Genomic DNA, 14,325 nt, shown 5'->3' with positions numbered 1-14,325 from the left:
CCAGACCCAAATGCACTGTGCTGCACCATCTGCTGTGTTGTAGTGTCCAGTTAAAATAGCGTCTATGGCCAGAAGTGAACCACTAGGTGACGCTGTTTGAGCAATTGAATTAAACTGTCTGCACCACTACTCCCCACCGCAGTATACGTTGGTCTCCTGTTCTTACCCGTGATAAAGACTCAAAATGCAATATGAACCTCGTCTTAGCCCCCTTCATCAGGCTCATTTTTTGCTCCTCATTCTTGTAGACTTCTCTTCTTCCTTTTCTTTATCTTCTACCTCTTTTCCACCTTCACTATTTTCCTTCCTATTTGCCTAATCTTCTATTCATTCCTTCATAGACTAGGTCTTGTAAGTAATAAAGATGTAGCTGTAAGGCCGGTTCACATTGCATCATGTTTACGCCACACTATTGCCGTCCATTTCACTCCTTCAGGACACAGACATTTTTCCTCCTCTCCTCCTAGGAGCCAGACCTCTGTCCATCTACAGACCCATGCTAGTGTGATGTCCCAGTACGGGACATAGTCCCGTACAGTACTTAGGCCCTGTCAGGTTGAGTCCCTCTGGGTCCTAGGGGCTCTCCTGCAGGGTCCCCCCCATAGTAATATATATTATGTATAGTGTATTGTGTGTTGTGGATAAAGGACCTTTAAGGACCTTTGAGTTAGTCACATGATAATGTGTTCACATGATGTGTTTGTTACCCAGAGAGCACCAGCTAACCAGGTGACCTGCAGCCCCACCTATGGGCTTCTGGCTCAGCCCCCCTTTATAAGAGGGGCAGCCATTACAATCTCTCAGGTACAGTAAAGACCAGATGTATCAGAGCCAGTGTCCAGCACATCTAGAGGCCTCAAGCCTAACCTACAGCCACATGTCAGTAAGTCAAGTCTTCTATGTCTGATGTCACTACCCACAGTCAAGTCTATTATAATCAGCGTGGCTGTCCTAAAGTGTGTCAAAGTCACTACAAGTCCCAGCAAGCTGCGAGGTCCTTCTGTGTTACTGGCCACCTCTCTGGGATCCTGGCCTAACTATAAAGACTATTACCATCTGTCTAACTCAGTAAAGCTACCATTAACCCTGACCTGGTCTTGGAGTATTCTTGCCCTACCTAACCTTGGGATTGCGGTACTACTGTTCGGCTGTTTACCGGGAAAACCACGCACTGGCGTCACGAACATTTAGGGGTTAATAACACCTTGTCCCTGGGCTACAACATCTGCCCCATCCACTTCACCTTCACACCCCGAGACACCACACTAGGGACTGTTTTTTTTTTTTACGTGACCAAATGTATAAAACGTTATTTGGCAACTTTAGGGGTTCAATTTTTATGCAGTGCATTTTACAGTAAAACTATTACATTCTATTTATTCTGTGGGTCAATACGACTAAACTAACACCCATGTGTATATATAGTTAGGGGGGCCCAGAAACTTCAGCTGTATGGGACCCCAAAATTTCTGATGGCGGCCATGTCCTGGGACAGATATGTTCTTAAATGATATTCAATAATTTGGGAATTTTATCGAAGAGTGGCAGCTGACCAAGACCACCCTATTTTGGCTATAGGAAGAAAAGCCACGCACCGTTCAATCATCCAGTTGAGCCGATTTTGACCCTTAGGTCACCTGTCTTATAACTCATGACCTTTAAATAGAAGATAGACTTTTTTTCCTTCTTCTGACATTGTCTTGGGTTGGAGAGCATGTTAAGTGTGAAGCATCACCATACACAACATTCAGTGCGGCTGGTGTAGCCTATAGGTGGAGATGCTCATAATGAGGGTGTTATTGCATTAGTTACCACAAGGGGCAGCAGCTTTAAAAAAAACTAGTTAAGCCCAAAGATTCTGCCACTTACTGTATATACCGTATTTTTTGCCGTATAAGACGCACTTTTTCTTCCCCAAAACTGGGGGGGGGGGGGAAAGTTGGTGCGTCTTATACGGCGAATACACACCTATCGGGTCGGTCCATGCAGCCATCAACGGCCGGGACCCGCGGCTAATACAGGATATCACCGATCGTGGTCATGCCCTGTATTAACCCTTCAGACGCGGCGATCAAAGCTGACCGCCACGTCTGAAGCGAAAGTCGGGCTGTTCGGGACCGCCGCAGTGAAATCGCAGGGTCCCGAACAGCTTACAGGACACCGGGAGGGACCTTACCTGCCTCCTCGGTGTCTGCTCCGTGCCGGGATCCCCAGCATGGCGGCGCTCTCCTTCGACGTCATCACGTCGTCGCGCACGCCGTCCCGTCATCCAATAGGAGCGGCGTGCGGAGCGACGTGATGACGGTGACGTGATGACGACGACGGAGAGCGTGGATCCCGGGGAAGAAGACATCCGGAGCGTCGGGGACACCACGGGGACGCGGCGACAGTGATGGAGCGACATCCAGGGCAGAGGTGACGGGTCCGGAGCGGCGGGGACACGTGAGTATTACCTCCTATCCAGTGGTCTTCAACCTGCGGACCTCCAGATGTTGCAAAACTACAACTCCCAGCATGCCCGGACAGCCAACGGCTGTCCGGGCATGCTGGGAGTTGTAGTTTTGCAACATCTGGAGGTCCGCAGGTTGAAGATCACTGTTGGGTGCAGAATCTTTTTTTTTTCTAGATTTTGCACCTTTAAAATTGGGTGCGTCCTATATGCTGGTGCGTCCTATAGGGCGAAAAATACGGTACCCGGTGATAGAGATGCACTGTATACTTTCGAAAAAACTAAACAGCTAAAATTGCTGAAAATTTTCCCTAAAAAATCTAAGTCTACATAGACCTTAGTTAGATTTAAAGAGGAGGAAAAAAAAAAGTTTTTAAATCAACTGGTGGCAGAAAATTGTACAGATTTGTGAATTACCTCTATATAAATATCTTAATCCTTCCAGTACTTACCAGCTGCTGAATGCTCTACAAGAAGTTGTGTAGTTATTTTTTGTTTGACTACAGTGCTCTCTGCTGACACCTCTGTCCATGTCAGGAACTGTCCAGAGCAGGAGAAAATCCCCATAGCAAACCTCTCTGGCTCTAGACAGTTCTTGACATGGACAGATGTGTCAGCAGAGAGCACTGTGGTCAGACTGGAAAGAACTACACAACTTCCTGTGGAGCAATTTGGTCATGTCAATATTTGATTGTTGCGTAGTGGTTATATTTGGTCACTATATGGGCCAATTCAGACCGATGCCGTTGCTGCCGTGGCGCCGTGTCTGCGGGGAGGTGCGGCCCATAGACTGGTTTGAGTGGCATTGGGGCCGCTCTGCCAGTGGGTCGTTCCCCCCTGTGGGCACTGGTGTCGCGGCGGTGGTGGTCGCCGCCCAGTGCTACGCCATTTTATGCTAGGGATGTTAGGGACCCACTCTAAATAGGTGGCCTTGACGTGGCGAGTGGGCTTGTACTTTTTGATCAAAAATGTATACTAACAAATTTTCTACCCTAATTCAGAGAGATGTTAGGCCCCATTCCCACAACAGAAATTGGCCTTGGTTTCACGCTATAGTCTACACAGCACAGATTTCACAGTGTAGTGCAGTGTTTCCCAACCAGCAGTTGCAAAACTACAACTCCCAGCATGCCCGGCCAGTTAAAGGCTCCGTTTTTCATATAACTAGTATCGATGGTTTGCTGTAAGCTCTTGAGCTCCCCCAAGTGGTGGCTGCAGGTGCACAATTTTTTAATTTATGTCTAAGCAGGGAACCTACAGCTCACCAGCTTTTGCAAAACTATAATTCCCAACATGCTCTAAGTTAGTGATTACCAACCAGTGTGCCTCCAGCTGTTGCAAAACTACAACTCCCAGCATGCCCGGCCAGCCAAAGGCTCTGTTTTTCATATAATTATTATCAATGGTAAGCAGTAAGCTCTTGAGCTCCCCTTAGTGGTGGCAGCAGGTGGACAGAATGTTTTCAATTTATGTCTAAGCACGGAACCTACGGCAGGGAAACTATCATTCTCAGCATGCTCTAAGTTAGTGTTTCCCAACCAGTGTGGCCATCCGGGCATGCTGGGAGTTGTAGTTCTGCAACAGCTGGAGGCACCCTGGTTGGGAAACATTAGTGCAGTGTGCACTTTCACTTATTGCAAAATTGCAAATTTCCACGTCAAGAATTTTCTTGAATTTCTGCTGCAAATTCCGCACTGTGTGCACTTGCCCTAATGCTAAAATTTTGGTAGCTATTCTTTTTCTTCATCCTAAGGTCCACATGACATCATAGTCCTGTATAAGTAAATGTGACACTGTACCATAGCAACCAGGGCACAAATGCCCTGCACGACCGGGGAATTATTTGGGAGTGGGGTCTATAGGGGTACTCCACTGGCCAGTGTTCGGAACATTTAGTTTCAAACACTGTGTGCGCTGCGGGGGTCATCCACGCCCCCTTGTGTCATCAGGCCACACCCCCTCAATGCAAGTCTAGACTTGCATTTAGGGGGTGTGGTCTGATGGAACGAGGGGGCGTGGCCGACCCCGCAGCATTCATAACTAAATGTTCCGAATGCTGGCCAGTGGAGTACCCCTTTAAAGGGGTACTGCGGTGAAAACCTTTTTTCTTTTAAATCAACTGGTGCCAGAAAGTTAAACATATTTGTAAATGACTTCTATTAAAAAATCTTAATCCTTCCAGTACTTATTAGCTGCTGAATACTACAGAGGAAATTCCTTTCTTTTTGGAACACTGATGACATCACGAGCACAGTGCTCTCTGCTGACATCTCTGTCCATTTTAGCAACCGTGCATAGCAGATGTATGCTAAGGGCAGCATGGTGGCTTAGTGGTTAGCACTGCTGCCTTGCAGCGCTGGGGCCTTGGGTTCAAATCCCTCTAAGGACAACAATAAATAAATAAAGACTTATTATTATTATTATTATGATAACGTCAGCAGAGAGCACTGTGCTCGTGATGTCATCAGAGAGCATTCCAAAAAGAAAAGAATTTCCTCTGTAGTATTCAGCAGCTAATAAGTACAGGAAGTATTAAGATTTTTTAATAGAAGTAATTTACAAATCTGTTTAACTTTCCGGAGCCAGTTGATTTAAAAGAAAAAAGGTTTTCACCGGAGTACCCCTTTAACGGTAACACATAAAACGTTGTCCTCATGCCCAATTCTTCTCCTTGGTAAAGTCTACAGACCCCTTGTGGTCCCAGTAATGAATAAAAGAAATGGAAAACAAAACAATGAAAATACAACAAAATGTTCCTTCGTGAGCTATTTTTGTCGTGTGTGATATAAGGGAACGATTTTCTAGGGCGCGTCTACAAACTGCGCAGAACAAGTGTTTAATAAGGGTTCTCGGGCATGTTTGGTTTGTTAGACAGAAACAAGGAAGAAACAAGACAGATGCAGCGCAAGAAGAATCAGTGGGGAATCTCACGCAGTAAACCGTGAAGAAGAATATGTTTTAAGACGCTCACCAGGACTCCAGCGCACAGGGAACTTTGTCGCTGACTGAAATTAACCCGATGAGACTCCGATAAGAAGCAGTAGGACACACAGGGATTCGGCTGTATTCTTCTTAACCTCCTTGGCCTTTAGTTACCAAGATCTACACAAATTTTGGAGAGGTTTATTAAAATTTTTGTTGCCATAAATAGTGGAGGAGTTGCCCGTTATACAGATTTGTAAATTACTTCTATTTAAAAATCTTAATCCTTCCAGTACTTATCAGCTGCTGTATGCTCCACAGCAAGTTGTGTAGTTCTTTCCGGTCTGACCACAGTGCTCTCTGCTGCCACCTCTGTCCATGTCAGGAACTGTCTAGAGCAGGAGTAAATCACCATAGCAAACCTCTCCTGCTCTGAACTGTTCCTGACAAGGACAGAGGTGTCAGCAGAGAGCACTGTGGTCAGACTGGAAAGAACTACACAGCTTCCTGTGAAGCATACTGCAGCTGATAAGTACTGGAAGGGTTAGGATTTTTATATAGAAGTAATTTACAAATCTAGAAAAAGGACGGAGAGGCTCCTGCGGAAAGTTTAACTAGAATGACCCGGGCAACTCAAACTAACACCTGTACCCAAGGTGTCTGAAAAGAGAATACTAGACAAAAATAATTTTTGAGGCTCAAGGTCTTTGGATAAGGAACACACTTGTTGGTTAAAATATATGAAATATTTATTAATTAATTAATTATTATCAACTGATCACAGTGCGGGATCACAGGGCCCTTGTAAATCCACGGAATCAGAAGATTCATAAAAATTATAAAATCATAAAATTCATATGTATATTCATAAAATAAAATTATAGATATCTATAGATGTATAAGACCACTGAAAAGGGTAGCAGCTATTTCAAATCGGCACTCTGGATAGTAATTGTATAAATAATGTCCATCAAAGTACTAGTGCAGTCCTGAAAAAATATGTAACACAGTCTATCACACTTATAAATGTCCTTTCAAGACAGTAAGGTGGCAGTTGAATAATATTCAAGTGTCTGTGGCTCCAGACTTAGATGTTGCTCTGTATGTTATATAGAGCAATCCTAGGATGCTGTATTCCACAGCGGTAAATTCAAACTATGCGCATAGTGTTTGGGAAAGGTTTAGCTCACCGGTCCTGATGCAATTCTCGGGAGGTAACTTTACCGTTCCTTGCTTGTCCTCAGAGATGTCAGGCAGCCGTCTGTCCCCGCTCTCTGGCCTGAGAGCGCACCGCTGGAGTCTCTGCCGACTCCTATTCGCGCGATGTTAGCAGATGGTGGGCGATAGATACAGGGGCTGCTGCGCTTGCAAGGCAGGTAATCCAGGTAGCGTCCTCGTGTAGAGAGCGCGCGCTCCCGGTCTCTGACCGCGCGCTCAGAAATGTCCGTGTGATAGCCGATAATAGCTCTGGACTGCAAATGATGATAGTGGTCTCATACGTCTCTTAGGGGGGGTCGCCGGACGCGTTTCAGCACCCACTAGGTGCTTTCTTCAGCGTCTTATATATTTAAGCCGCTGAAGAAAGCACCTAGTGGGTGCTGAAACGCGTCCGGCGACCCCCCCTAAGAGACGTATGAGACCACTATCATCATTTGCAGTCCAGAGCTATTATTGGCTATCACACGGACATTTCTGAGCGCGCGGTCAGAGACCGGGAGCGCGCGCTCTCTACACGAGGACGCTACCTGGATTACCTGCCTTGCAAGCGCAGCAGCCCCTGTATCTATCGCCCACCATCTGCTAACATCGCGCGAATAGGAGTCGGCAGAGACTCCAGCGGTGCGCTCTCAGGCCAGAGAGCGGGGACAGACGGCTGCCTGACATCGCTGAGGACAAGCAAGGAACGGTAAAGTTACCTCCCGAGAATTGCATCAGGACCGGTGAGCTAAACCTTTCCCAAACACTATGCGCATAGTTTGAATTTACCGCTGTGGAATACAGCATCCTAGGATTGCTCTATATAACATACAGAGCAACATCTAAGTCTGGAGCCACAGACACTTGAATATTATTCAACTGCCACCTTACTGTCTTGAAAGGACATTTATAAGTGTGATAGACTGTGTTACATATTTTTTCAGGACTGCACTAGCACTTTGATGGACATTATTTATACAATTACTATCCAGAGTGCCGATTTGAAATAGCTGCTACCCTTTTCAGTGGTCTTATACATCTATAGATATCTATAATTTTATTTTATGAATATACATATGAATTTTATGATTTTATAATTTTTATGAATCTTCTGATTCCGTGGATTTACAAGGGCCCTGTGATCCCGCACTGTGATCAGTTGATAATAATTAATTAATTAATTAATTCATATTTCATATATTTTAACCAACAAGTGTGTTCCTTATCCAAAGACCTTGAGCCTCAAAAATTCTTTTTGTCTAATTTACAAATCTGTTTAACTTTCTGGCACCAGTTGATAAAAAAAAAAAAAATTGTTTTTCACCGGAGTACCCCTTTAATGGTAGGTGCCAGATTATCAAATATTCTGGATTACAAGTCATTATTGCAAACCTAGTTTGGATGGGTAGGGAGCGGAAAATGGCCTATACCAAAATTCTGCTTTAGGCTATGTTTACATGGTGGAATGTCCTCCCAGAGATTCTGCATTGCACAGACAGCGGGCAGCGGGAGAACACGCCGGTGCTAAGTCTCCATAGACGGTAATGAATTTCCAAGCGTATTTCGCAGAAAAAATTTGACCTCTCTCTGCAGAGGCTGAAATCAAAAATTTCATGGAAGATGTTTCCACCAAGTACAAAGTGCAGCAGAATCCCTTTAAGGGTATGTTCACACATGAATATTTTTGCTGTAGATTTGCTGCTCAGTGTTTTATTAAGATATAGGGGAGATAGATTCTAACTTTTGGGTGTGTGTTCAGGACAAATCATAGCAGAGAGTCTGCACCCATTAGCTAAGGGATTGCTGGAAATTAGGGATGAAGAATACCATATACATGTTATATAAGGGCCAGTTATAGTGCTGCTCCTTAAAGCGGTACTCCGGCGCTTAGACATCTTATCCCCTATCCAAAGGATCCGGGATAAGATGTCTGATCGCAGGGGTCCCGCCGCTGGGGACCCCCGTGATCTTGCTCGCCGTACCCCGTTAAAATCACGTTCGCTCCGGGTCTGATTGCTGTCGATCACGGGGCCGGAGCATTGTGACATCACGGCTCTGCCCCCATGTGATGTCATGCTCCGCCCCCTCAATGCAAGCCTATGGGAGGGAGCGTGACAGCTGTGGGACCCCAGCGGCGGGACTCCCGTGATCAGGCATCTTATCCCCTATCCTTTGGATAGGAGATAAGATGTCTAAGCGCCGGAGTACCCCTTTAAGTACACATGACAGCTTAACCTGTAAGGCCGGGTTCACACTACTAAATTTCCGACTGGAATTCTGCTCAGGAATTTCGGCCGGAAATTCGGCTGCATGAAGCTTAAAGGGGTACTTCACCGCAAACATCTTATCCCCTATCTAAAGGATAGGGGATAAGATGTTAGATTGCGTTGGTCCCACCTCTGGGGACCCAGCGATCTCTAGCACGGCACCCCGTCATTCCGCGCACAGAACGAACTCTGCTCCGTGCCCGATGACTGCCGCCACGCCCCCTCCATTCACTTCTATGAGAGGAGGCGTGACGGCTACATCATAGCCGTCGCGCCTCCTCCCATTGACATGAATGGTGGGGCGTCGCGTGATGTCACGAACGCGGAAGCTGCAAGCTTCTGCGTTCCTGATGCTACCGCTGCCGACACGGAGTTTTCGGGGATCCCCAGCGGTGGGACCCCTGCGATCTAACATCTTATCCCCTATCCTTTAAAGGGGGACTCCACTAAAATTAAGATCCACAAATTCTGACAGAACATTGAACCTGATTCCGTCGGGGGCTTTTCAATTTAGAACCCAGCCGAAAAGTTACCCGAATAGTCAGGTTCACTTAAATTTAGGGGTTTGTTTAACTTTATGGCATCATAACTTTTTTTTTTTGGAGTTTACAAACTCTTAAAGGGGTATTCCGCCCCTAGACATCTTATCCCCTATCCAAAGGATAGGGGATAAGATGTCAGATCGCCGCGGTCCCGCTGCTGGGGACCCCGGGGATCACTGCTGCGGCACCGCGCTATCATTACAGCACAGAGCGAGTTCGCTCTGCACGTGATGATGGGCGGTACAGGGGCCGGAGCATCATTACGTCATGGCTCCACCCCTCGTGATGTCACGGCCCGCCCCTTTCAATACAAGTCTATGGGAGGGGGCGTGGTGGTCGTCACGCCCCCTCCCATAGACTTGCATTAAGGGGACGGGCCGTGATGTCACGAGGGGCGGTGCCATGACGTCACGCTGCTCCGTCCCCCGTATCGCCCGTCATTACGCACAGAGCGAACTCGCTCTGTGCTGTAATGATAGTGCGGTGCCGCAGCGGGGATCCCGGGGGTCCCCAGCAGCGGGACCGCGGCGATCTAAAATCTTATCCCCTATCCTTTGGATAGGGGATAAGATGTCTAGGGGCGGAATACCCCTTTAAAAGGTTAGAAAAACCTGGATGATAGAAACTCAAATGTGGTGTCCCACTACAGGTACATAGTACTGTACTACTTGTAGGAGGCCCTGTCAGGTAGAGTCCCTCAGTGACCTGGGGGCTCCCCTGCAGGGATTCCCTGTGTTATCTTGTTAATTTATTAAATGTGGTATGTGTATCTTTAAGACCATAGATAGAATTCTAATGTATAGATAGAATGTAGGACCTTCTGAGGACTCCAAGGACCTGTCTGAGTAAGGCTGGGTCCACACTACGTTTTGTCCCATACGGGAGCGCATACGGCAGGGGGGAGCTAAAATCTCACGCTCCCGTATGTTACCGTATGCGCTCCCGTATGCCATTCACTTCAATGAGCCGACCGGAGTGAAACGTTCGGTCCGGTCGGCTCATTTTTGCGCCGTATGCGCTTTTACAACCGGACCTAAAACTGTGGTCAATTACGGTTTTAGGTCCGGTTGTAAAAGCGCATACGGCGCAAAAATGAGCCGACCGGACCGAACGTTTCACTCCGGTCGGCTCATTGAAGTGAATGGCATACGGGAGCGCATACGGTCACATACGGGAGCGCGAGCTTTTAGCTCCCTCCTGCCGTATGCGCTCCCGTATGGGACAAAACGTAGTGTGGACCCAGCCTAAGCCTGATCACATGTTATGTTATGCAGTTATATGATTTGTTGTCACATGTACTCCCAGAGAGCACCAGCATTAACCTATGACCCACAGCTTGACCAATGGGCAAAAATGAAAAATGGCTGGGTCCTCAAGGGATTAAAAAGGCCTCTTAAAAATAAAAGAAGCGATCTGATTGGTTGCCATGGGCAGCTGGTCAACTTTTCCTTAGCACAGGTTCTGATAAATCTCCCCCTATGGCTTCCTCCAAGGCATACAGCATCTTAGAAGATTTTCTTTGTTGCCCATAGCAACCAATCACAATTCAGTTTAAAATTTACCAAAACAATATGAGAAATGAAAGCTGAGCTCTAATTGGTTGCTATGGGCAACAAAAAGGATCTTACTATAAGACAGCATTTAGGCCTGCGTTATAGCCAGGAAATGGAAATGTCACTTCAAGTATTGGCAAGTCCAGGTGTCGGCCGCAACTATTAAGGGAATCGTAAGCGGTTGTGACTAAGGGTCTATTTAAATGGCGAAATTTGCGTTTGCAGTATACCGCCTCAAATTATAGCCAATAGACTTCTATGGGATTCCGCACTCCCATTCACACTTCTGAATTTCCGCTTGCGGAAATTCAGAAGTGTGAATGGGAGTGCGGAATCCCATAGAAGTCTATGGCCTTTAATTTGAGGCTAAATTCCGCAATTGGAAATTCTGCTGTCTGAATAAACCCTTAGGCTAGGTTCAGACTACGGAATTTCCGCCTGCAATTCCGCTTTGAAATTGCGGGCAGAAATTATGCTTGCTAAAATGCATAGTGTAGTGAATGGGTTTCCGTTCACAAATTCACACTTCAGAATTTGTGAAGCGGAATTTGTGAACGGAAAATCCGCTTGAAAATTTCCGTTGCTCATTCTTCAGGCGGAAATACTCGCGGAACACATTGCAGTCTATTGGAGACTGCAGTGTCCGCGCGTCCTAGCGCAGACTGATTCGTTCGACGCTGGCCGCACTCGGAATCTCCGGGCGGAAATTTTCTGCCCGGAGATTCCGTAGTCTGAACCTAGCCTAACAATCAGCCTTCATCTGTTGCAAAACTACAACTCCCAGCATACCTGGACAGCCTTTAGCCCCTGAGATTCCCAGATAAACGTGGCCGACACCTATAGGGAGATGTCTTAAAACCTGTGTAGAAGAAACATTGACCAGTTGCCCATAGCAACCAATCAGCTTCTTTAATTTTTCAGAGGCCTTTTTAAAAGTGAAAGCGAAAACAATCTGATCGGTTGCTATGGGCAACTGCTCAACTTTTCCCCTGCAAAGGTTTTGATAAATCTCCCCCCCCCCCCCTAGACTTGCTACAGGTTAAAGGGGATATCCAGGAAAAAAACTTTTTTTTATATATCAACTGGCTCCAGAAAGTTAAACAGATTTGTAAATTACTTCTATTAAAAAATCTCAATCCTTTCAGTACTTATGAGCTGATGAAGATGAGTTGTTCTTTTCTGGCTAAGTGCTCTCTGATGACACCTGTCTCGGGAACCGCCCAGTTTAGAAGCAAATCCCCATAGCAAACATCTTCTACTCTGAGCAGTTCCCGAGACAAGCAGAGATGTCAGCAGAGAGCACTGTTACCAGACAGAAAACAACAACTCAGCTTCAGCAGCTGATAATTATTGAAAGGATTAAGATTTTTTAATAGAAGTAATTTACAAATCTGTTTAACTTTCTGGAGCCAGTTGATTATATAAAAGTTTTTTCCTGGAATACCCCTTTAAGGGTATGATCACTTGTACGTATATTGCTTGCAGGCCTATTATAGTCAATGAGTAGCAACATAATTTGCTTGTGGATTTTCCGCAGCAGAAAACACGAAGCGTATTATATACGTGTGAACGGGTGTTTTCACATGTACAGATAATTGCTATGTTCAATCATTTAGTTCACACTGAAATCTGCAGCGGATCCTGTACGTGTGAATACACCCTCAGGGTTTACATTTACACGTTGATAACATCAGGTTGGCTATCCAGGAATACTTATTATAAGCGCTTAGACTACGCGTTTCAAGGGGTGGGACCCCCTCTTCATCAGGTCATCATGATCAGATGACCTGATGAAGAGGGGGTCCCACCCCTTGAAACGCGTTGTCTAAATGCTTATACTAAAGTACTATTAATATCCTTATACCGGCGACCTTATTGGATTATTACCTGTCATCGGATGAGCGCCAGGAGGATCGCCTTTTTTTGAGTTGCCACCTGCAACTTCCTACGTGTGGATTCCTTGACCGTCCTGACAGCTTCAGTGACGAGCACGATCCAGGCTCCACTCTCTACCTGACTTCATACCCGTGGATTGGGTATACTAGGCTACAAGAGGTGCTGTGCTCTCAGCATAACACCAAAAGGTGAGCACTTTCTTTCTCTGTTGCTAGTGGCAACCACCGCTCCACCAGAGTAACGGCACATAGCTGCGCTGTTTGTCTGTTTTGTTTTACATATATTTCAAGTATCCAGGCATACTGGGAGCTATAGTTTTGCAACAGCTGGAGGTCCACAGTTTGGATACCCCTGGTATAGGGGGGTTGCACCCGGGCCTATAGGGTCTTTTTTCCCCCATGTGAAGAGACCAGTACTAAACATGAAGCCTTATAGTTGAGGGGGCTTGTAGCAGGTTTTACATTAGGCCTCAGCAGCTCTGAGTTACGCCTCTGACTATATATATAAGAAAACAAAAGGTTGCAGCACCCCAGGGGCACCCAATTTATGGACATATGTGGTGAGCCACCGGTGTTATAGCGGAACCACGGGGTGTAGCGGTGTAGGTAGCAGGGCCAGATGGTGTTAACCCCCGGGGGCAAGATGTAGTTAACCCCTAGTGTTCGTGACGCCAGGGTGTGGTTGTATGGTGTAGGGTAACCCAAAACAGCATCTATTAAATGAGAGTCCAAAGCAGGTTTTGATGCAACGGGAACTTTACTGAAGACGGCCGATAACTTGCTTTACAAACAGCCAACTCCACAGAGGTGACCGGGACACAGGGAACCTCTCAGGCTTGCTTGGACTTGTAGTTATTATAATGATGATGCAGGCCACTGTATGTACTACTGTTATCACTTTGTAGGGGCAGTAGGGATGTGACTTGTACTCAGAGATGTGATGTGGCTGCAGGTTTATAGGCTTTGGCCTAGATGTGCTGGACTTGTGCTTTTAGGTCCAGGAGATAAGAGAGACAATATGGAGACTACAGCCCCTTATATATCAGGGGGCTGGACTGAAGCCCATTGGTAGCTGGTTGCCTGGTTACCTGTGCCCCTGGAACTCTGGGTATATCATATGATCACACATCACATGACTCATCACATGACCTTAGGAAGGTCCTATACAGGGTAAATATCCTAACAACCTTTATATAGTGCCTCTGAGAGTGATCGTATGCTGAAATGATTGTATGTCGGGGCCATCGTAGGTCGGGGGGGGGGGGGGGGGTCACTGTATATAGTCGTGTACAGCAGGAGGATCACCTCACCTGGGCCATGAAGAGTCCTCAGTACAGGTAGGAAGCTGCTCTACCCTGTACTCAAGAAAACATTTCTTATCTAGGATGGAGAAGTTATCATGCCCGGCTTTTATATAAAAAGTGGATTATTTATTAACTAATGAGTAAATATGGCACTTACTTACACATACCTAGATATACTATATCTTATTACAATGAT

General features: G+C 46.2%; 1 protein-coding gene across 1 annotated transcript in view; it reads right to left on the bottom strand.

Annotated features, from left to right (window-relative positions):
* The window catches only part of BEGAIN (brain enriched guanylate kinase associated), a 206,116-nt gene extending 193,194 nt beyond the window's left edge, over positions 1-12,922 (bottom strand). The window contains exon 1 of the mRNA XM_056545217.1: positions 12,818-12,922. The gene's annotated coding sequence lies outside the window, so the exon portion shown is untranslated. The remainder of the gene's footprint in view (positions 1-12,817) is intronic.
* Positions 12,923-14,325: the final 1,403 nt, after the last annotated feature.

Source organism: Hyla sarda, chromosome 11, assembly GCF_029499605.1.
Source record: "Hyla sarda isolate aHylSar1 chromosome 11, aHylSar1.hap1, whole genome shotgun sequence".
Classification (NCBI taxonomy): Eukaryota; Metazoa; Chordata; class Amphibia; order Anura; family Hylidae; genus Hyla; species Hyla sarda.
Note: the sequence above shows the minus strand (reverse complement) of the source record. Positions and strands in the feature narration are given on the sequence as shown.